This window comes from Danio rerio, chromosome 9 (genome assembly GCF_052040795.2).
Source record: "Danio rerio strain M-AB ecotype USA chromosome 9, GRCz13ab, whole genome shotgun sequence".
NCBI lineage: Eukaryota > Metazoa > Chordata > Actinopteri > Cypriniformes > Danionidae > Danio > Danio rerio.
The window spans coordinates 1,952,621-1,977,500 of record NC_141029.1 but is presented as its reverse complement, the minus strand read 5'-3'; the positions used below and the strand labels follow the sequence as shown (position 1 = coordinate 1,977,500).

Here is a 24,880-nt window from a genome sequence, read left to right as displayed (position 1 = left end):
TGCAGTTTTGTGAAGGTGTTTGAGAGAATTGTGATGTGTGTCAGTTTGCGACGGTCTTGCTGGTTAGCGTTGGGTTTTTAAGTGCATCCGGCAAGTATTCAAAGTGCTTCACTTCTTCCACATTTGTTATGTTGCAGCCTTATTTCAAAATAGATTGAATTCATTTATTTCCTCAACATTCTACACACAATCCCCCATAATGACAATAAGAAAAAAGAAGTTGAAGTTGTTGCAAATTTATTAAAAATAAGAATCACATGTACATCAGTATTCACAGGCTTTGCTCAATACTCTGTTGATGCACCTTTGGCAGCGATTACAGCCTCAAGTCTTTCTGAATATGATGCCACAAGCTCTGCACACCTGTCTTTAGGAATTTTTGCCCGTTCATCTTTGCAGGACCTCTCAAGCTCTATCAGGTTGGATGGGAAGCGACGGTGTACAGCCATTTTCAGATCTCTCCAGAGGTGTTCAATAGGATTTAGGTCTGGGCTCTGGCTGGGTCACTCAAGTTGTTGTGAAGCCACTCCATTGATATGTTGGCGGTGTGCTTTGGGTCATTGTCCTGCTGGAAGATGAAGCGTCGCCCCAGTCTGAGGTCAAGAGCACTCTTGTGCAGGTCTTCATTCGGGATGTCTCTGTACATTGCTGCATTCATCTTTCCCTCTATCCTGACTAGTCTTCCAGTTCCTGCTGCTGAAACACATCCCCACAGCATGATGCCAACACCACCATGCTTCACTGTAGGGATGCTGTTAGCCTGGTGATGAGCGCTGCCTGCTTTTCTCCAAACGTAACGCCTGGCGTTCACTCCAAACAGTTCAATTTAATCTCTCTGGTCTGATGAGATGAGATGAGTTTCTGATGGTCGGAGAGTCCTTCAGATGCCTTTTGGCACACTCCAGGCGGGAAGTGTCTTCTGTCTGGACACTCCTCCATACAGGCCTGATTGGTGGATTGCTGCACAGATGGTTGTCCTTCTGTAAGGTTGTCTTCTCTCGACAGAAGAATGCTGGAGCTCAGACAGAGTGACCATCGGGTTATTGATCACCTCCCTGACTTCTCCCCCGATCGCTAAGCTTAGATGGCCGGCCATGGATGGATGCCGCTGTGCTCATTGGAACTTTCAGAGCAGCAGAAATGTTTCTGTAACCGTCCCCAGCCTTGTGCCTCCAGGCAATCCTGGTTTGCAGCTCTACAGACAATTCCTTTGTCTTCATACTTGGTTTGTGCTTTGTCATGCACTGTTAACCCTGGGCCCTTATATTGACAGGTGTAGCCTTTTCAGATCATGTCCAATCAGCTGAATTGAGCACAGGTGAACTCCAATGAAGCTGCTGAAACATCTCCAGAATGATTAGTGGAAACAGAATGAACCTGAGCTCAATTTAGAGCTCCAAGCCAAAGGAGTACTGATGTACATCTGATTTTACAGCTTTTTATTCTTAATAAATTTGCAACAATTTCGAAAAATCTCTTTTCTCATTGTCATTATGGGGGATTGTGTGTAGAATGTTGAGGAAATCAATCAATTTAATCCATTTTTGAATAAGGCTGTAAAAGCGTGGAAAAAGTGAAGCGCTATGAATACTTTCCAGATATACCTGTATATATACAGTGCTCAGCATAATTGAGTACACCACATTTTAAAAATTTCTCACTGAATATAGGCAATGTATTTTGGTACATTTAAACAAAAATGATTTATTAAACAGATATATTTGTTAAAACAATGTTTTAGTCACCAAACATATTTAGAAATTGAAAGATAATACAATTAAATTTAAGCAAAATATTGGGAAAAAATGACAAACTACAAAAAAAAGACCTAAATTATTATTATTATTATTATTATTATTTTTTTTTTTTGCTTCTCTTGATTTTTCCCCTCTTTCAAATGTGTTTTTAATATTTTTCAATAAGAAAAATTTGGGTGTACTGGTTTTTTATCGTAAGTTAGACGTAAGATAGGCTTCAGATTGGGCTTCAGTACTGACTAATCTAATGTAAATACACAAATATTATTGTATAGCTTTGTATTAAAGATAGATAGATAGATAGATAGATAGATAGATAGATAGATAGATAGATAGATAGATAGATAGATAGATAGATAGATAGATAGATAGATAGATAGATAGATAGATAGATAGATGTGTCTACAATGTATAATTTCTCGGTTCAAGGCTCTTGTATTTGTAGTGTTCTCTTCTGTGTTTATTAAAATCGCAAATAGTCTCTTGTGTCTTGGATTTACCACACAATAACAAGGTTGAATGTTTGATGAATGCAGTAAACGTATACTGTAATGTAATGAGTCCTTTGAGAACCATTGCAACATTGTATTAGTAATTCTCTGAGTAATCTCAAATCACAACACACAAACAGGACACGTGTCAGGCTGTGTCTATAATTAATGTGAATATATTTTAGTTGATTGAACACATCAGATCACAGTATCTGTTGTGTTTATAATGGAGCGGTGGTTGTTGTAAGCCAGGACTTTGCCTTATTTAAATTAGGGCATTTAGGCTGCTTTTATACAAATAGATATTTTATAGAAAAGGATGATCAGAAGAAATGAACAGCATGTGAGTTAAATATGAGGGTCTGAATACTTAGGTCCATGTGATATTTCAGTTTCTCTTTTTTATAAATCTGCAAAAAATGTCAACAATTCTGTGTTTTTCTGTCAATATGGGGAGCTGTGTGTCCATTAAAGAGGAAAAAAATCAACTTAAATGGTTTCAGCAAATTGCTGCAATATAACAAAGAGTGAAAAAAGGTTGGAATATTTTTCATAACCAATGTAAATATTTATAGATATTTTTTACTTAAATTTTATTTATTTATTTATTATCGATTTTTTTATCTATTTATTTATTTATTTATTTATATTTAATTATTTATATTTATTTACTTTTATTTATTTACATTTATGTATTTATATTTACTTATTTATATTTATATTTATTTATTTATGTTAATTTGTATTTATTTGTTTATATTTATTATTTATTTATTTTAATTTATTTATTTATATTTATTCATTTATTTATATTTATTAATATTAATTTATATGTATTTACATTTATTCATATTTATTTATTATTTATATTCATTTTTTATATGTATTTATTTATTTAAATTTATTTATATTCATTTTTTATTTATTTATATTCATTTTTATTTATTTATTTATATTAATTTATGTTTATTTATATTCATTTATTTTTATTTAAATTTATTCATTTCCATTTATTTATTTATATTTATTCATATTCATTTTTTACATTTATTTATTTATTTACTTTTATTTATATTTATTGTTTATGTATGTATTTATATTTATTTATATAAAGTAATTAGTTAATTTATTGATACTTCTTTATTTATTTATTTATTTATATTTATTATTTAAATGTATTATTTATTTATATTTATTTTTATTCATATTTATTTATTTAAATTATTGATATTTATTTACATGTATTTATTTACATTTATTTATATTTATTATTCATTTATTTACAGTATATTTATTTTTTTATTTATTTAGAATAATTTATTTATTTATTTATTTACATTTATTTATATTTATTATTTATTTAAATTTTGTTTGTTTCTTTGTTTGTTTGTTTGTTTGTTTAATTATTTTTGAAGGAAGCTAAAAATAACCATTCACTTGGTTATACTATGGAAGTCAAAATATCCTCTTTGTATTCAGCAGATGAAAGAAACTCAGAAAGGTTTGTGACGAGTGAAGAGAGAGTAAATGATGACAGAATTTTCAGATTTTGAAAGTCTCTAAAATCTCTGAAAGAAGGCTGTTTGTAGTACTATAAGGGAATACGTAAAAAGTAGACAAAGTTAACTTGTTTAGTTGAATGAAATATACTTCTCTATTCATCTCAACTTATAATATTTTCGTCAGTTTGATTGATATGTTACTTTGTATAACTTAAAAAATTATAAGTTGAAATAAGTTAAAGCAACTTAAAAATATTTGTTGCATTGACTTTTTGTCATTAGATTTTTACTTTCTTTCTTTCTTTTTTCTTTTTTTTTCTTTTTTTTTTTTGTTTAAAAGACAAACTAAACTTCTTTGTAAGTGATGCAGTCTTTAAAAAGCTGTTTCCGCAAGATAAAAACATGTCTCGTTGTGAATTAAGACCAAAACACAGAGTAGAAGATTAGGCTAGATCATTCTAAACATTGAGCCACAGCAAATACACATCCTTGATTAAACCCTGGAAACACCACATACCACAGCATCAGAGCGGAGAAACATGAACACATCACACACACACACACATGCACGCGAGAGGTCAATGACTTCAGTCTGCCGCTACACACACATGCACAGGAGATTAGCGGCTGTGTTTGGTTTTTCTGGAGTCAGTCCAGTTGTATCAGATGTAATTCATGCGATTAGTGTCGGAATAAAGCAGTTCTGCATTTGTTATTCTTAGCCGAGCTGAACCAAATAGCTCGGAGTATTATCAGAGTGTTCCTCTTATTAAAACACGCTCTTACAGCTGCAAATATTTTGTCAGATGTGAAGAAATGAATACTGACTGCATATGAAATCTGTATCGGCTGACAACAATTCAGCAAAAGAGCGAATAAATAACCCTGTATTTCCCTCCTGCGGCCCTTTAAAGAGTTTATGGAAGCTGCTCTTATCAAATTGTTAAGGTCTTTAATATAACGTTCAATATCCTGGGTGAATTATTTTAATAGAATAAGTCATATTTCAGGTAGCCCGGCTTTCAGATGCTATCGCAAGCACACATTTGTCACCTGTCAAATTATTATCCGCTGTCTGTCACGTTCATTTGTCAAAAAAAGGGAAGCCGCTTGCAGACACCGACTGGTTGAAGCCATGCTGCAAAATCAGATTTGGAGTTTCGATTCAGATTTGGACTTCATATTTATGCTAATGTTGAGCTAATAAAAACGCTGCAGTCGTGACGCTCGTTTATTTACATCTACACTCAAAAAATGACATTCAAACGACTGTACTTATTACAAACAACAACACAGTTCTTAAGTTGTTTTGGGGTACAACATCTGTTTTATGTTCAATCCACTTAAATTTGTAAAAACGATTAATTACTTAACTTAAACTTAATGGATTTGCATTGGGACAACATGAATTAGTTGGCGTTTAGACTGTAAAAAAGTTAGCTATAAAAATTTAAGTGGATCGAACATTTAATTTGTCACCAAAAAATCTCAAGAATGATGTTGCTTCAGCTCATTATAAATGAAAAAAGTTTGAAAATGAATGAAGAAAATGAATAAATGAATGAATAATTATAATTTATATTTATTTGTAAATATTTATATATTTACATTTATTTATTTATTTATATGAATTTAAATTTATTTTTATTTATTTATTTATTTATTTTTATTTATTTACATTTATTTATATTTATGTTTATAAAAGTTTTCATATTTATTTATTTACATTTTTTATATTTATTTATTTATTTATTTTCATATATATCTAAATTCATTAATTAATTAATTTATATTTATTTATTTACATTTACTTATATTTATTTATGTAAAATTTTTCTTATTTATTTACATTTATTTATATTTTATAAGACAAAAATCAGAGGGTCTAATAATTCTGACTTCAACTGTATATATATATGTATATATATATATATATATATATATATATATATATATATATATATATATATATATATATATATATATATATATATATATATATATATATATATATATATATATATATATATATGTATATATACAGTTGAAGTCAGAATTATTAGTCCCCTCTAATTTTTTTTCTTTTTATAAAATAAATAAATATAAATTAATAAATACATACATACATACATACAAAAGTAATACATTTTTAAAAATAAATATAAATAAATAAACATACATAAATAAATTGATTAATTTTAATTTATAAATAAATAAATGAAAATAAATAAATAACAAATATAAATAAATGTAAATAAATATGAAAAATTTTACATAAATATAAGTAAATAAATGTACTTATGTACAAATGTATGATGTAAATAAATAAATAAATAAATATTTTTTTATGTCTTTTTTTTAAACATTGCCCAAACTATGTTTAACAGAGCAGGGACATTTTCATAGTATGTCTGATAATATTTTTTCTTCTGGAGAAAGTCAAATAGGTGTAGAACTATTATTACTGATGTGTATTAAACAACCGTAATGTGAACATCGAGATGCACAGCAGCGGTGAATGTTCGTTGATGGTCGATGAAGTTCATCAACAGAACAAAAAAGTATGCAACCCTTGTGACAAAACTAGACGATTGTTATTGTGGAGCACTGTTCCCCCTTATAAAAATACTATTGCACACACTTGGCAAATAAAGCTCATCCTAATTCTGATGTAACCAATTTTTGCCCATATGCAAAGTAAAATTCTGCCACAGCCGTGTAGATTATCATATTATGCGCAGTATATTTCTTGCATCCAGTGGTACTCCAAATTCCCCAAACACCACACAGAGGCACACTGGATCTTTTCACTTCAATCTCATTACTACTCATATTTCTTGAATTGAAACGTAAGCGATGCAGCTGATTTCAGTGGCAGACATCATTATTCCTGGAGAATTTAACCTGGCAGGCCTCATAAAGCAAGCAGAACTTGGCCAAAAGCCCCAAAGACGGAGACACAGAGAGTTACTGCAGGCATTTACCAGGTTTTTAACACACTAATATTTCTGCGCCGGCCCTGATCAATGTGGGAGAAGAGCATTTCTTATAATTCTTCCCACTACTTAGAGGAGGCAGCGTGAGTAACGGCGGACACGTCCCGCGGACATTAATTCCCGCTGTCTGATGGCTTTATGGAGCTCATTATCTGCGTGACACTCAGACTGAGCCGCAAACTTTACAGCGCTGAGCAAACAGACGGAGAGAGAGAAAGAGATAAAAGGAGAAGGAGGAGGATTGAGTGCTGGTGGGCAGCTTCAGCTCAGGTGATGCGCATCTGACCCTGGTGGGAATTATTGCTGGAAATCAAAAGCGAGGAACACGTACTGCATTTCACTGGAAAATATTTCCTTTAAATCTGAAAAGTACTGTATGCATCATGCAACCATAAGCATTTCAGCCATGGTGTATTGTTTTATTATTCATGGAATTTAAATTTTCATTAAAATTTGTTTAAAAAAAATTTTTTTTGCTGTTTGGGGTGAGGGTTAAATTGTTTTAAAGTAGGTTAATTGCTTGAGGTTAAATTTATTTAAATTTGTAAAAACTAATAGATAGATAGATAGATAGATAGATAGATAGATAGATAGATAGATAGATAGATAGATAGATAGATAGATAGATAGATAGATAGATAGATAGATAGATAGATAGATAGATAGATAGATAGGCGGGTGGATGGACGGATGGATGGACGAATGGATGGACGAATGGATCAATGGATGAATGGATAGATGGGTTAGTGTGGGTGAGCAGATAGATAGATAGATAGATAGATAGATAGATAGATAGATAGATAGATAGATAGATAGATAGATAGATAGATAGATAGATGGATGGATGGATGGATGGATGGATGGATAGATGGATGGATAGATAGACGGGCGGGTGGATGGACGAATGAACGGATGGACAGATGGATGGACGGATGGATGGATGGAAGGATGGACGAATGGGTCAATGGATGGATGGATGGATGGATGGATAGATGGGTTAGTGTGGGTGAGTAGATAGATAGATAGATAGATAGATAGATAGATAGATAGATAGATAGATAGATAGATAGATAGATAGATAGATAGATAGATAGATAGATAGATAGATAGATAGATAGATAGATAGATAGATAGATAGATAGATAGATAGACGGACGGACGGACGGATAGATGGACGGATGGGAGGATGGACGGATGGATGGATGGATGGATAAATAGATGGGTTAGTGTGGGTGAGCAGATAGATAGATAGATAGATAGATAGATAGATAGACAGACAGACAGACAGACAGACAGACAGACAGACAGACAGACAGACAGACAGACAGACAGATAGATAGATAGATAGATAGATAGATAGATAGATAGATAGATAGATAGATAGATAGATAGACAGATAGATATCTAATAAAAATATCTAAAACTCACACTCATCACACAGAACAAGTGTGTGCTGCTGAAACAGCGCAGGGGTACTGTATGGTTGTCCAATATACTGTGTGTGTTTATGTGTGTGATCATGTCCCAGGACCCTCATGTGAGTCAGTTCATTATGAGTGTGTTAATGGCTTGCAGATGTGTGTGTGTGTGTGTACTTTATGCGAGGCTCTGCAAGGTGAGCACTCTCTCACTGGGGGAGGGGTCACTGTAAAGTGGGCGTGTCCTATTGGATTAGTTCTAGGCTCTGATTGGTGGGGTTTTTCAGTGAAGTGAAAAGATGCCGATTTGTGCAGCTGAACATACGTTTCCCTCTCTGCTCGCTCAGCACACACACACACACACACACACACACACACACACACACACACACACACACACACACACACAGCTAATGCCACACTGACATTCACAGCCACAATAATGCTTACTTCCACACTTCCCCTGTCTCCCCTGCGCACTCAACAATGTACTGATACTATACTCCTGCAAATTAGGAGAGACAAACTGTGTGTCCTGCAGTTTAGTTTTAGGTTGCATTAAGGTTTAGACTTACAACACTAAATCAGAATAAGCTGGGACAGTATGGAAAGCGCAAGAAGGTTTCTAAATTCACTTTGACACTTTTTTTGCAAACCGTACAATAAACACTTTAATGTATTCCTCATTATTTGTATCGGGGTTTTTATCAAAATAAACACATATAAAATATATTTTTAAAAGTTGAAAGAGTAAAGCCTTAACCACTTTGTAATGTTGCCGTTTCTTTTCACAACACTTAACAGATGTTTAGAGACTGAAGAAACCTGTTTCGGGTGTCATTTTGACCCGTTTTTCCTGCAAACAAGTCTTACGCCCCATTCACACAGGGCTTCAGCATCAACGCTTGACAGAGGGCGTGCCTGAAGTTGGGGCTGACGTGATCATCATAGCAGCATCAGCCAATGAAATTAGTCAGCAACAGGCCACTGCCTGTGCTGGTGTATTTGCATACAGCAATCTGATTGGCTGACGCTTCCATCGGCGCTTAAAAAGTTGAGCAAGTCCCAACTTCTGCAGCAAGCAACGCCTCTGAAGCTGCACCCACGGATCCACAATGCAGTTTGGCAACGCCTGACATCACACATTATAATAACTTAATTTTTTTGTGTCTCTAACCTTTATTTTGTGTGCGGGATACATAACCTAATGAGTTATAAACTTGCATTCTATTTATTTACACAGTCATAATTCTGAAATAATAGTAGTACTTCAATAGTAATACCAGAATGGAAAAAATAACATTTGATCAAAATAACCCAATGCATTGGGGTAAAAAAACGTAGTTGGGAAGGTGCTATAGTAATCTATAGTTGGGTTATATGTTGGGGGTATTTTTAACCCAACTATTTTAACAGAGTACAAGGCGACATGGTGGCTAGGTGGTTAGCACTGTGGCTTCACAGAAAGATGGTCTCAGGTTCGAGTCCCGGTTGGGTCAGTTGGCATTTCTGTGTGGAGTTTGCATGTTCTCCCCATGTTGGTGTGGGTTTCCTCCGGTTGCTTCGGTTTCCCCCACAGTCCAAACACATGTGCTGTAGGGGAATTGAATAGACTAAATTGGCTGTAGTGTATGAATGAGTGTGTATGGGTGTTTCCCAGTACTTGGTTGCAGTTTGAAGGGCATCCGCTGTGTAAAACTTATGCTGGAAAAGTTGGCGGTTCATTCCACTGTGGCGACCCCTGATAAATATAGGGTCTAAGCCACAGGAATGAATGATTTCCATGCAATAATCGTAACATCTCTTCAGGAGAGGATGCTGTTTCTGGATTACTTCTATTTATATATGGTATTTCATAACTATGACTCCTGCCTAATTGTCAGAAATCCAATAATGAAGCCACTTATACCCACGAGACTCTCAAAAGAGATGAAAACACAGCGTCAGACGTGTGAAGTAATGCTCCTGTGATTTAACTGTGGAGACTTGTGTTTGATGAGTCCAGTGCTCAGCATTCACAGAATTTAATTATGTGTGGTTTATGACTATTAATATAGATACAGAGCTCATTAATCAGTGCTCCCGTTGAAGAGCTGATCTGTGCTTTTTTTATTCTCCCTGCAGTTTAATTGTCTTAGAGCCCATGGGCGACTGAAACATGCCTGATGCACTGATGAAATGCGCACTGTTTTATATAGGTGTTTTTGTATTTTAAAGGGGACCTATTATGCAATAATCACTTTTTTAAGAGGGTTAAACACAGTTGTATGGTAATATAACCACCTTCTAATGGTAAACATGTATTAATTGTATTTTTTATAATCAGACATGATGAAAACAGTCTGCAGAAACACTTTGATTGACATTCTTAAAAAGTAGTTTTACATACATACTAGTATTCAGCTTAAAGTGACATTTAAAGGCTTCACTAGGTTAATAATAGTGGTGTCACGATTTAGATTTTTAATCGAAATCGATCGAAATTTATGCTCAATTTCGATTATCGAATCAAAAAATAGAATCGTCGATGCTGCCACGCCCCCATGTCACGTCAGCTTGGCTTGCCAAGCGGGAAAATAACAGGCTTGTTGAAGTGCTTGTTAAACTGAGACGCAGGAGACCCGTCGACAGAGCTTAAACCCTCTCCTCTTTCAATGAAGTCGCCGGTGTTTAAGCATTTTGGATTTCCAGTTATGTTGACAACGTTCATGTTGTCGACAAAAAAACACAGTTTTGCAAGCTCTGCTATGTACGTATTACGTACGGTTCGTCCGATAGACAACACCGGCATCGCGATCCTCCGCCCGCCCCCGTTGCAAATCCGCTGGCGAAAAGTACACACTCAGGCCCTGTTTACACTGTCTTTGTGTTTAAATGGCATTTTAGAACGACAACGATTTGACATCCACAGTGGCGTGTAGCATTTCTGAGCAGCCCTCCTTCCTCTCTACCTCTGAAAATGCACATCACGTGACCACACACACACAGACGCACACACAGCCATGCGCTCGAGACAGCAGGTCCAGGCAGTCAGAGGACTGCTTCAATCTTTCACTCACTTGTACTTAGTCATTTTAGCGAACACCTCAGATATTGTTGGCTGGATCCTGTTGGTTGTGCGTCTTTTTTAATCGACGCCATTATAACGACACAGATCACTGCCTATTCACGAGTCCCGCAGAAAAAGTGATTGACTGGGGGTAATTATGTGTGTATCTTGCCTTTATTCATTCACTGTATGATTTGTTTATGGGTAAAACAAAGACCATGCAGGTCAGGTAGTTTAAACTGTAGGCTACAAATAATTAATTGGTCATTAATTAATTAATTATTCATAATCGAAAATCTAATCGTATCGTGCCTTTAGAATCAAAACTGTAATCAAATCAAGGATTTGGAGGATCGGGACACCCTTAGTTAATATGGTTAATCATGCAAGTTGTTGTATAACAGTGGTTTGTTCTGTAAACAATCAAAACAAAATATTCAGATGCTCTGTGACCTCACTTCCTCCTGCTGCGAATCGAACGCATGCACTCACAGTCTCTGCAGCAGATCATCCATCTCATTAGACTAAATGAAATTCCCCCGTAAGGCTGAGAGACGTGCTGTAATAGTATTATTGCTCTAAATTGTTAAAAGTAAAGAATGTGTTGTTGTAAGTAAGTGCGGTTGTGTCCTCTGTGCCTGGTAATCTTCAGTCATCCGCTCCCCGCCGAGAGGCATTACAGAGATAAATCGCTGACTTCCCTGTGGTGACACAGTCCTCATGTGTCTGTGCTCGCCGCCATTGATCAGAGTTTATTGGGTTTGCGTTGTGTTATTAGGCCACATTAATACAGGGAATCTATATGAATGTGGAAGGAAACGAAGCCACAAACATGTACAGTTTAAGTTAAAATTATTTATATCCGTCATGTGATATTTCCCAAATGAGCAAGAGATATCTCACAGTATTTTCTATATATCATTTGTTCTTCTGGAGAAAGTCATTTGTTTTATTTCGGCTAGAATAAAATCAGTTTTTAGTGGTTTTAAAGCCATTTTAAGGTCAATATTATTAGCTTACTTAAGCAATATTAGTTTTGGATTGTCTCCAGATCAAACCACTGTTATACAATGACTTGTCTAATTACCCTAACTTTACCCTGATTACCCTAGTGAAGCATTTAAATGTCACTTTAAGCTGAATACTAGCGTCTTGAAGAATATCTAGTCTAATATTATTTACTGTCATCATGGTAAAGATCAAATAAATCAGCTATTAGAGATAAGTTATGTTTAGAAATGTGTTGAAGAAAAACTTCTCTCAGTTAAACAGAAATTTGGAGAAAGATATAGAGGAGGGGGGCTAATAATTCTGATTAAACGGTAAACGCTTTACTTATTTGGAGTTTTTATGTTTTGTTTCTAGGTCAAATTTTCTTTAATAGTCCAAATATTTTGTTTTAAAAAAAACAAACTTAAAATCCAATGAGTTTTTCTGTAAAACAAGACAAATAATCTGCCATGGGGGTTAGTAAAATAATTTATTTTCATGTTTGAAATTTTAATTCTTTTATTTACCCCCACTGTAAAAGAAAATGTGGGGTTCCACACATTTTTTTTCATGTCAACACAAATCGATTAAGTTACCTTAATAATTTTTACAAATTTAAGTTCATTGAACATGAAACAATTAAGTTGTCCTCAAAAAAATCTTCAGAATTGGAGTTTGTACCAAAAAAAAAAAAACGTTTTTTGAAGGAGCAGCAAAAGTAATTCCTTTAGTGAAGCTAATTTTGCTTGTATTAAAAAAAAAACACTTAATTTTGAAAATCTTTTCTTAAAGCAAACAATATTTTCTTGTCTAGAAAATGCTTCTTGATTTATTTATTTTTTTAGATGTTGTTTACACATTGACCCTCATTGACCATACATAAATAGATGACTCTACAAGTGGATACACAAAGTTTATTAACACATCTTGTGTATTTACAAGGAAATAGTTTGTTAATGGCAAGAGATTTTTGTTGTTGTTGTTGTTGCCATATCATAAATAAAAAACCAAGGAGATTGTGGATTTGTTTTGTTTTTAGATTCTTAAATAAGATGTTACTGAAAAGGGGTGAGGGGGGTGGTCAGTATGTCTGATAACATTTTTTTTTATTTTGAAGAAAGCCTTATTTGTTTTATTTTAGTTATGAAATTTAGTTTCTACAGAACAAACCACCGTTATACAAATACTACCCTATCACTGTCGGGGGCGAATAATTCTGACTTTAACTGTGTGTGTGTGTGTGTGTGTGTGTGTATATATATTTAACAGTAGATAGCACTGTGGCCTTACAGCAAGAAGGTCGCTGGTTCAAGTCCCGGCTGGGTCAGTTGGCATTTCTGTGTGGAGTCTGCATGTTCTCCCCGCATGATCTGCCCTGTTGGCGTGGGTTTCCTCTGGGTGCTCCACTTTCCCCCTCAGTTCAAACACATGCGCTATAAGGGAATTGATGAACTAGTCCATAGTGTATGTATGTAAAAAGTTTGTATAGGTGTTTTCTAGTACTGGGTTGCAGCTGGAGGGGCATCCGCTGTGTAAAAGTTATGCTGGAGAAGTTGGCGGTTCATTCCGCTGTGGCGAGAGAGAATAAGCTGAAGGAAATTAATAAATGAAGAAATGAAAAAACTTTTATAAAGTAAAAGTAAATATATAAAATCTCAGTTTTGTAACCTGAATGAAGATAAAAGATGTGTAAGTAATATTTGGCATTTGTATTTAGATTACAGATATAAAATAGACTGTAAAGTTTGGTGTTTGTAAATCATGCTATTGATTTCTGAAAAAATAAAATAAAATAAAAAAATTATATATATATATATATATATATATATATATATATATATATATATATATATATATATATATATATATATATATATATATATATTTATTTAAAAACCAAAAAAAACAAAAAATAAATAAATAAATAACACAAATTCATGACAACAAATTATTTGTTACTTTATTTAAATCATTTAATCAGGTTTCAAGTAAATGCTTGACTTAAAATCTTTAGTAAGTTTAAAAAGTTGATTAAAATTCTGGGCAGGAAAAAAATTTACAGTGTAGTTCAAGTTTGTTTATTAATTTTATGTAAAATAAAAATGCTAAATAAATGCTTAAATGGGTATTTTGGATGTAAGTCTGAAAAAAGAGACGTTAGTGTAGGTAGTGTAGGTAGTATGGTTAGTATATGGATGCAAAATAAACCCAAAACCAGTGCATTAAAAAACTATCGAGAAGATGCATGTCAGTATGAAAATGTCACTATGGATTGCATAATAAACTGATGGCTCAAACTGTGATGATTATGGATGTCCTGCGCCGAATCTGATGCTAAAATAATATTGAATAATGAAGAATGGGTGTGCTGGCTGAAGATGGACGTTTGAGACAGAGGCGGTATATTACTGTACTGTATATTTACGGCTCATAGCTCATGTCTCCGACAGCTCTGGGCTGTAGAGTACATTACAGGTGCACCTGTGTGATGAGTTTCTAAAGTTTTAGCATCATTACCTGACTGACCCCAAAAACACAGCTGTTGCAATCTGCAGACAAACACATGAATCTTCCCCATGTCTTCCAGACCTTACCCAACTGCCTTGTTGTCTGCAACTGCGCTGGAACTCATGCATGCAACTTCAAATGAAACCCCTTAAATTAAACATACAGTATATTACTTTGCGGCATATTACATTGCTACATTAAAGTACATTTTTATAAAAGTTGTTATTCAAATTAATGTGTATACTTAGTCTCATTTTCCAGTTACATACAATACTTGCTTTATTTCTTTCTTAATGTGCGCTATAAAGTGATTAGTTGACTTTACTGTTAAAAGTGAGTGAGTAAACATATTACTTTAAAAGTTAAGTCAAGGAAAATCAACGAGTTTATTTTAATATTTAAAGCAATTAGTTGACTTTACTTAATAAAGTGAGTAAACCTGTTGCTTTTAAAGCGATTAGTTGACTTTACTTAATAAAGTGAGTAAACCTGTTGCTTTTAAAGCGATTAGTTGACTTTACTTTAATAAAGTGAGTAAACCTGTTGCTTTTAAAGCGATTAGTTGACTTTACTTAATAAAGTGAGTAAACCTGTTGCTGTTAAAGCGATTAGTTGACTTTACTTAATAAAGTGAGTAAACCTGTTGCTTTTAAAGCGATTAGTTGACTTTACTTAATAAAGTGAGTAAACCTGTTGCTTTTAAAGCGATTAGTTGACTTTACTTAATAAAGTGAGTAAACCTGTTGCTTTTAAAGCGATTAGTTGACTTTACTTAATAAAGTGAGTAAACCTGTTGCTGTTAAAGCGATTAGTTGACTTTACTTAATAAAGTGAGTAAACCTGTTGCTTTTAAAGCGATTAGTTGACTTTACTTAATAAAGTGAGTAAACCTGTTGCTTTTAAAGCGATTAGTTGACTTTACTTTAAAAGCAAAACCACGATATTTTTACAGGATTATTTGACTTTGTAAGTTGAACTTGCTACAGAGCTTTTTTGAGTTGACTCAACTTTCAACCCATACTGCACTTGACTCGATTTAAGCTGAGTCAACTCAAGCTCCACAGCAAGTTACCTTCTAGCAAAGACCTCAAGATTAGGCTTATTTTACCTAAATGAAATATGATCATGCTTTGCTTTTAATGATTTAATCAGGACAGTAAGGTCTGACTTTTATAAGACAAAAGTCTTGTCGCTTAACAGAATTAATGTCCAGTATAGAATATGAAGTACTGAAACCAAATACATTAAATACAAATTAAACAAAGCGCAAAAATCAAGACAAGCAAAAAAATGGAAAAATTGAGTCGACATTTTGTAGTTTGAATTTTTTTTTTTTTTTTGCATTAAGCCATTATTTATTTTTTTTTTTTGCTTGAATTTAATTGTATTATCTTTCATTTTCTAAAGATTTTTGGTGACTAAAATATTATTTTATTTAATATGACTGTTTAATGAATCCGTTTAAGTACATCACCTATGTTCAATGAGAAATGGAGAAAAATATTCATTTTCAAAATGGGGTGAACTCATTTATGCTGAGCATTGTATGTGTGTGTGTGTGTGTGTGTGTGTGTGTGTGTGTGTGTGTGTGTGTGTGTGTGTGTCTGTGTGTGTGCGTGTGTGTGTGTGTGTGTATCTATATCTATATATATATATATATAAATAAATAAATATATATATATATATATATATATATATATATATAAATATATATATATATATATATATATATATATATATATATATATATATATATATATATATATATATATATATATAATAACGAATCTAAAAGATTAAAACAAGACTGTGGTGACTGGTATTTGCTATATTTTTATATTGGCAGGTGCTCTCGGCTACCTTTGATGGTGATCAAATTAATTGCATTGGGTTTACAATTATTGGGTCATTCGTTCAAAGGTTTCCTCCACAAAAAGGATCAATATTATCTGGAATCTCTGGCCATTAAATGTTGGAGCTCAAGGTGGGGTTTCGATCCCAAATGCACTTCCGTTGTGGAGAGCTGCCAAACAGCCCTGTGGAAAGAAGCTACACAAACAGGAAGTGACCCAGACATCCTCGATATCCATGTTCATGTGCTTCTTTTTAGGCTCACGGTGTTGAACATGTCCGTCAGGACATGTATGCATTGCACAAACTACAGTTGAAGTGGTAATGATTCGCTCTCTTTTTCTGTTGCCAATATTTCACAAATAAAAGAGGAAGGATTTTTTCACAGTATTCTTCTAATATTTGTTCTTCTGCAGAAAGTCCTATTGGTTTTATTTCAGCTAGAATGAAAGCAATTTTTAATGGTTTTAAAGCCAGTCAATATTATTAGCCCCTTCAGCAATATTAGTGTTGGATTGTCTCCAGAACAAACCACTGTTTTACAATGACTTGCCTAATTACCCTAACTTTACCCTAATTACCATAGTGAAGCCTTTAAATGTCACTAAGCTGAATACTAGTGTCTTGAAGAATATCTAGTCTAATATTATTTACTGTCATCATGGAGAACAGAAAATAAATCAGTTATTAGAAATGAGGTATTAAAACTTTTACTATTAGGCTATTATATGTTTAAAAAAAATCCTCTCTCTCTGTTAAACATAAATTGGGGAAAATACAGGGGGGCTAATAATTCTGACTTCAACTGTATCTGTTTCCACCAAAAAAGCACACACACACACACACACACACACACACACACACACACACACACACATACATAGCTGAGTGCTTCTCTTGAGGCTTCTGGAATGCTACCATTCCTGCATAAAGGAGACTTAGCTCTCCTGGGCCCCAAACGTGCCATTTGCAGTACATAAATTTGAGGCTATTGGCTAATAAAAGTTGTTCTTTCTGTCCTGCATTCAGCAGGGATTTGTTGGAAGAACATATATAACTGTTCAATGCACATACATATGCACAGGAAGCCTTATAGATTAAATATGACCTTCACCAAATTGACAGAGTGAAACTTAATGTTCATGTTACCGTAAAATATTAGTGTATTTGCAGAATTTGAATGTCACAGTACTGTAAATTATATTGTAGTTATTGCATTCATTCATTACATTCATACATTCCTTCAGCTTATTCCCTTTATTCATCAAGGGTCGCCACAGCGGAGTGAACCGCCAACTATTCCAGCATATGTTTTAAACAGCGGATGCCCTTCCAGCTGCAACCCAGTACTGGAAAACACCCATACACTCTCACATTCACACACACACTTATACACTACAGCCAATTTAGTCTATTCAATTCCCCTATAGCGCATGTGTTTGGACTGTGGGGGAAACTGAAGCACCCAGAGGAAACCCACACCAACACAGGGAGAACTCCACAAAGAAATGCTAACTGACCCAACCAGGACTCGAACCAGCAAACTTCTTGCTGTGAGGCCACAGTGCTCACCACCTAGCCATCATGTCGCCTTACTCTGTTAAATAGTCGGGTTAAAAATACCCTCAACATATAACCCAACTATAGATTATTATAGCACCTTCTCAATATGTTTTTTAACCCAATGCATTGGGTTATTTTGAATAATGTTATTTTTCCCATTCTGGTATTACTACTGAAGTACTACTATTATTTTTTAATTATGGCTGTGTAAATAAATGAATGTCTCCGCTGGGTCCTAAGGACGGGAATGAAAGCCGAATATCCCAAATGTGTGTATCATTTTCTCCCAAAAAACTGTAGAGATGAACACGGGAGGTAGAGAAAGCGTTTAATCAGCTATGAAGCGCGTGTTTGTGTTATCAATAATTAAGAGTGCTGATAAAATGAATAGAAAAACACGACACAAGAGGTAATTTGAGATAAAAAAATAACAACAACATTACGTTACAGCTTAAATAAACACAAAAACAACACTACAAACGCATATTAATACAGCTGTTCTGTGTCTCAGAATAAATAACCAACTAAAGGTTAATAATAACCCAACAAAGCATCAAATATTTAACCCAACTGCTTGAGTTATAAAATAAACAACCAAATAAAGGTTACAAATAACCCAACAAAGCATCAAATATTTAACCCAACTGGTTGAGTTATTATTAAATAACCTAATAAAGGTTTAAAAAACCCAACAAAGCATCAAATATTTAACCCAACTGCTTGAGTTATTTTTAAATAACCTAATAAAGGTTTAAAAAACCCAACAAAGCATCAAATATTTAACCCAACTGCTTGAGTTATTATTAAATAACCTAATAAAGGTTAAAAATAACCCAACAAAGCACCAAATATTTAATCCAATTGGTTGAGATATAAAATAAACAACCAAATAAAGGTTAAAAATAACCCAACAAAGCATCAAATATTTAACCCAACTGGTTGAGTTATTATTAAATAACCTAATAAAGGTTAAAAATAACCCAACAAAGCATCAAATATTTAACCCAACTGGTTGAGTTATTATTAAATAACCTAATAAAGGTTAAAAATAACCCAACAATGCATCAAATATTTAACCCAACTGGTTGAGTTATTATTAAGTGACCTAATAAAGGTTAAAAATAACCCAACAATGCACTAAATATGTTTAACTCAACCATTGGGTTAAAGAAATAACTCAACATTTTTTAGAGTGTCGTAATTACAATTTCTTACAATTAAACGATCGTTTTTTGCACCTATTACACAGTGAGCAGGAAATCATTCAAGTAATAATAATTATCTTTGTCATCATTTCTGTAACAGATTCTTGACCCATATTACACAGAACGTACTATGACAGACTGTTAAATCAACAAGGTGAATCGACGCAAGACACAAAAAAAAACTAAGCACAGAAGCAAACATTAACAAGAGCTGACCTATGACCTGAACTGACCCTCCCGCAAGACACGTCCCTGCACTGTAATTGATGCTACAATACTGGAGGAATAAAGGGAGGGAGGGATGGAGGGGTTTTAGGAGGAAGACATGGAAGATATCGAGAGGGTGAAGGACAAGTAATGGGAGGAGCCAGATTAGGTCAATATCATGGTGAAGCCAGGGCGAATCCTTGATGGGGCTTCTAGATGAAGCCTTGAGGGCAATCAATAAAGGTGAAGATGACCGAGGCGAAGATCACAGTGATGCTGCAGAATGCTTTTGCTGGTCTGATAGTGTAAGAGAGCCAAACAAAATGGTTATGGTCAAAACTGATAGCCTTCTTCATTATTGGCTAGAGGCAAGCCCATCATCCCCATACCTGTTAACATTGGTATGTGAAAATAAGGGATACCCTCCAACAAAATGTGTTGTGTTTAAAAGAAAACCTACCAAGATCGACATGTTTAAATGTTGTCGTTGTTATTAATATTATTATTATTATTTATTTATTATTATTATTATTATTATTGTTGTTGTGTCTACCTGTTCAAACACGCTTTTATTTGCGTGTACCGAATCCGTGTGAAAAACAGCATCTATTTATCAATATGGAGCGCCTCTGACAGTCACATACCGCTACAAAAACTGCATACCGCTACAAAAACTGTCTGTTTTGAGGATTGCATTGGAGGGGCAACTACGCCTGTAATTGAATGCAGGGGAATCCCACCGTTTTTATATTTATTTCAAAGTGTTTTTGAGCCTCTTCCCTAAACCCAACCGACTGTGTTTTCAAAAGCCCCGACTGACCCGCACACCCACTTCCCTAAACCCAATTGAAAGTGTTTTCAAAAGCACAGATTGACCCGCCCACCCACTTCCCTACACCCAACCTATGGTGTTTTTAAAAGCACCGTTTGACCCACCCACCCACTTCCCTAATCCCAACCGATAATGTTTTAAAAGCACCGATTGACCCCCCCCTCCCCCCCACCCACACACACACACTTCCCTACAGCCAACCGATAGTGTTTTCAAAAGCACCAATTGACCCGCCCACCCACTTCCCTACACCCAACCGATAGTGTTTTAAAAAGCACAGCTTGACTTGCCCACCCCTTTCCCTAAACTCAAACCAACAATTTGAAAAAGCAATCCAGAAAAAGAAAAGCCCTCGTCTGATTTTTACCACGTTTTCAGATTTTACCACATTTTCACCTTTTATTTACTTGTTCATTTGGCTTCCATATTTGTCTTACCTGCCATCTGGAACTGTTCCTTACTGGACTCGAACCCCGTTGTCAACTTCTCTCTGCATCTCAAATCTGCCAACATACATGGTGATCTACTGGACAAAATAGTAAAAGCCGTCCATTTGTAGGCAAACGGTTAGCTGGTAAGCGTAAAAGTCGTTCATTCCATTCGGACCTGTATCGTTCATTTTAAAGACGAAGTGCAGCCATATGTACTTTTGACTACATAATTCTCCATCTTCAGAGGTGTATAGAGGGCTGTGTTTTCAGAATGAGCCTGTGTTGATTTTTACACCACCATCTCACAGTGTAGCACTGTTATTGCTTATTTTAATTAATTGCCATTACCAATAAAATAATTCTACATTGACCGCAGTGAGTTTCATGCGATGACTCGTATGCTTACAGTAAGATTACAGTATTAATCAGATTCAAGGCTAAGTGTGAATTACCATATTATTACACAAATATATTCCCTTGGGAAGTCGCTTCAGTCAAGGTGACATTGCGACGTGCACATTACGCTTTGACACTATGCAGAGTAGGATTTTATGAGATTCATTCAACTTGCCGTTTATCAGACGGGTTAAATAAACAGGCGCATTCAAGCAAGATGTGCGTTGGACGTGTCAACAGAAGCCGTCTCTCTCGCTCTTTAGCATATTTCCCGATGTCTCTCGGCTTCCAGAGGAGATGATATTTACATAAGTAGCTGCTTGCTTTTTTTTTTTGTCCGCTGACCTCCGAGAGGTTATTTATGACCCAGAGCTCATCTTTTAATTCCTGATCTGTATTTTTCGTGATTTGAGAGCACTGACACGCTAATGCACTGCTTTAGCCCCTGGCTATTTTTCACTTCGACGTTGAATATTCAAAAGATGTGCTTAAGGAAAGAGAGTAGGGGTACGAGAGGAGGGGGAAGAAAGAGAGAGAGAGAGTTAACATTAATTAATATTCCACGCAGTAAAAATGAAAGCGAGACCGAGGCTAATTTTATGGGACAATTAATCATGGCTCTCAGTAATTACACCCGGGAGTTTACAAATGATTTTTTAGGGGCCGATAGTAGAAGAAAGGGAGATAATACACAGCCATCAGACTCGCCGAACTCCCCCAAACTCTCCAATTAAAGGCGTCTGCAGCTGCTGCGATTGAGCGTCGGGGGGAAAGCCAGCCAGAGAACTGAGATGACAGGTTTTAGAGGAACACCTGAGGGTGTCCAGTTCTGGGGCTCGTCCAGGTGCACGCTGGGTAAAAATAACAGGCCTCACAGCACAGCACCGCTTCAATGGGAACGTGTCACATGACAATGCAGGCATCTAGAGCAGCCTGGCTTCCTGCTGCAGTGGCACAACACACATACAGCTGAGACAACCAGGGTCCCGTTGAGGCTCCAGTCGCTCTCTGATACGAGAACAGGAGAAAAATCGCTTTGTCAGTGTTAGTCTTGAGAATACAGAGGAAGTCATCGTGTGTCGTCCGCAGAAACTTTGTGTTAGAGACTTTAATGTAAATGAAGAGACATCATCAATGCTTTCCTTTAAATCTATGAAGGTGTGAGGTGGGCCAGTACCCCGATATATGGTCCCATTGGAAAGCTTAGAATCTCTGTTTTCTTCAACTGGACATCAGCTTGACATTTATGTTACTGTAACTGTTTATTTAAATTGTGTAGTTACACTTCAGTATGTGGGAGCTTTTTTTATTTGGTTTGAAAAATCTAGTAGGAAAACCTAAAACTAGCTGCAGAGTGAAGGAGATCAACAAAATTAGCATAAGCACTCAACTGAGGATTTATACACCTATCCGGGAGAACTATTTTTTGTGCCTATGCCACTTGCAACATAGGCTCATTCTGAAAATGTATCCCTACATACATTTCTGGAGATTGCGAATTATGTAGCCAGAGATATGTATTGCTACGGGGCGGTATCCGGTGACCCCGAAGGGCTTTTCTTTTTTCTTCACTATCAGTTGGGTTTATGGAGGGATGAGTGGGTCAACAGGTGCTTTTGAAAACATTATCGGTTGGGTTTAGGGAAGGCGGTGGGCGGGTCAAATGGAGCTTTTGAAAACACTTGGTTGGGTTAAGGGAAGGCGGTGGGCAGGTTAATCAGAGCTTTTGAAAACACTATCGGTTGGGTTTAGGGTAGGCGGCGGGCAGGTTAATCTGAGCTTTTGAAAACACTATCGGTTGGGTTTAGGGTAGGCGGTGAGCGGATCAGTCGGAGCTTTTGAAAACACTTGGTTGGGTTAAGGGAAGGCGGTGGGCAGGTCAAGCGGAGCTTTTGAAAACACTTTCGGTTGGGTTTAGGAAAGGGGGTGGGCGGGTCAATCAGTGTTTTCGAAACACTGTCAGTTGGGTGTAGGGAAGGGGGTGGCCGTGTCAATCTTTGCTTTTGAAAACACTATCGGTTGGGTTTAGGGAAGGCGGTGGGCGGGTCAGTTGGAGCTTTTGAAAACACTATCGGTTGGGTTTAGGGAAGGCGGTGGGCAGGTTAATCAGAGCTTTTGAATACACTATCGGTTGGGTTTAGGGTAGGCTGTGAGCGGATCAGTCGGAGCTTTTGAAAACACTTGGTTGGGTTAAGGGAAGGCGGTGGGCGTGTCAATCGGAGCTTTTGAAAACACTATCGGTTGGGTTTAGGAAAGGGGGTGGGCGGGTCAATCAGTGTTTTCGAAACACTGTCAGTTGGGTGTAGGGAAGGGGGTGGCCGTGTCAATCTTTGCTTTTGAAAACACTATCGGTTGGGTTTAGGGAAGGCGGTGGGCGGGTCAATCGGAGCTTTTAAAAACACTTGGTTGGGTTAAGGGAAAGTGGTGAGCAGGTTAATCAGAGCTTTTGAAAACACTATCGGTTGGGTTTAGGGAAGGCGGTGGACGGGTCAATTGGAGCTTTTGAAAACACTATCGGTTGGGTTTAGGAAAGGGGGTGGTCGGGTCAATCAGTGTTTTCGAAACACTGTCAGTTGGGTGTAAGGAAGGGGGTGGCCGTGTCAGTCTTTGCTTTTGAAAACACTATCGGTTGGGTTTAGGAAAGGCAGTGGGTGGGTCAATCAGTGTTTTTGAAAACACCATCATTGGGTTTGGGGAAGTGGATAGACAGGTCAATAAGTGCTTTTAAATAACACTGTCAGTTGGGTTTTAGGGAAGGCAGTGGGCGGGTCAATCGGTGCTTTTAGAGACATTGTCAGTTGGGTTTTGAGGAGGAGGGTGGGTAAGTCGAGTCAGTCAAACAATCAGTCGACAGCAGCTTGTAGTGGATTTATGTGAGAACAGCAGATGTGAATGGCACTTGCGTGTGTGTGCGCGAGCGTGTGTGTGTCTAACCTAACCCAGTTTATTACGCCAGCAGAAGTGGTGCAGGGAAGCTGAGTTTGTCTTTGCTAACACAATCAGAGCGGTTGACCGTCCTCCGTCGGGAACGGATGCAGGCTCAGATAACGGCTGATTGACAGCAGGAGTAAATGCAAGGGGCGACCAGCATCTCAGAGAGTAAACGCACCGCAGCAACTCTGACATAACCTGATCCTGCCCTGACGAGACGCACACACAGCCATATATCAGTGCCAGACAACCGACACAACCCTACACACACACATACATGCGCACACTGAGGGTGAACACTGCTGAAACAGTTCTGTCACACTGTTGCTGAAATAGTATATGTATTGATGCGTGTATGATAGATAGATAGATAGATAGATAGATAGATAGATAGATAGATAGATAGATAGATAGATAGATAGATAGATAGATAGATAGATAGATAGATAGATAGATAGATAGATAGATAGATAGATAGATAGATAGATAGATATCCATCAGTCTATCAATTTTTTGTCATTGCATATGTCCATCCATCCTTCCGTCTGTAAATCTCTCCATCTGTTTATCTGTCCATCCATCAATCTATTATTTATCCATCCCACTACCTGTTTATTTTTTCTATCCATCTTTCTAAATCTCTCTCCGTCTGTTTAACTGTCCATCCATCCATCTCTTTATCCATCCACTGATTCATTCATCCATCTCTTTATCCATTCATTGATCAACTCATCCATCTGTTTATCCATCCAT

General features: G+C 35.9%; 1 long non-coding RNA gene across 1 annotated transcript in view; it reads left to right on the top strand.

Moving 5' to 3' along the window:
• The window catches only part of LOC147835199 (uncharacterized), a 47,566-nt gene extending 30,644 nt beyond the window's left edge, over window positions 1-16,922 (top strand). Inside the window, exon 3 of the long non-coding RNA XR_015499126.1 lies at window positions 16,558-16,922. This is a non-coding gene — a long non-coding RNA (uncharacterized LOC147835199). The remainder of the gene's footprint in view (window positions 1-16,557) is intronic.
• The last annotated feature ends 7,958 nt before the right edge of the window (window positions 16,923-24,880 follow it).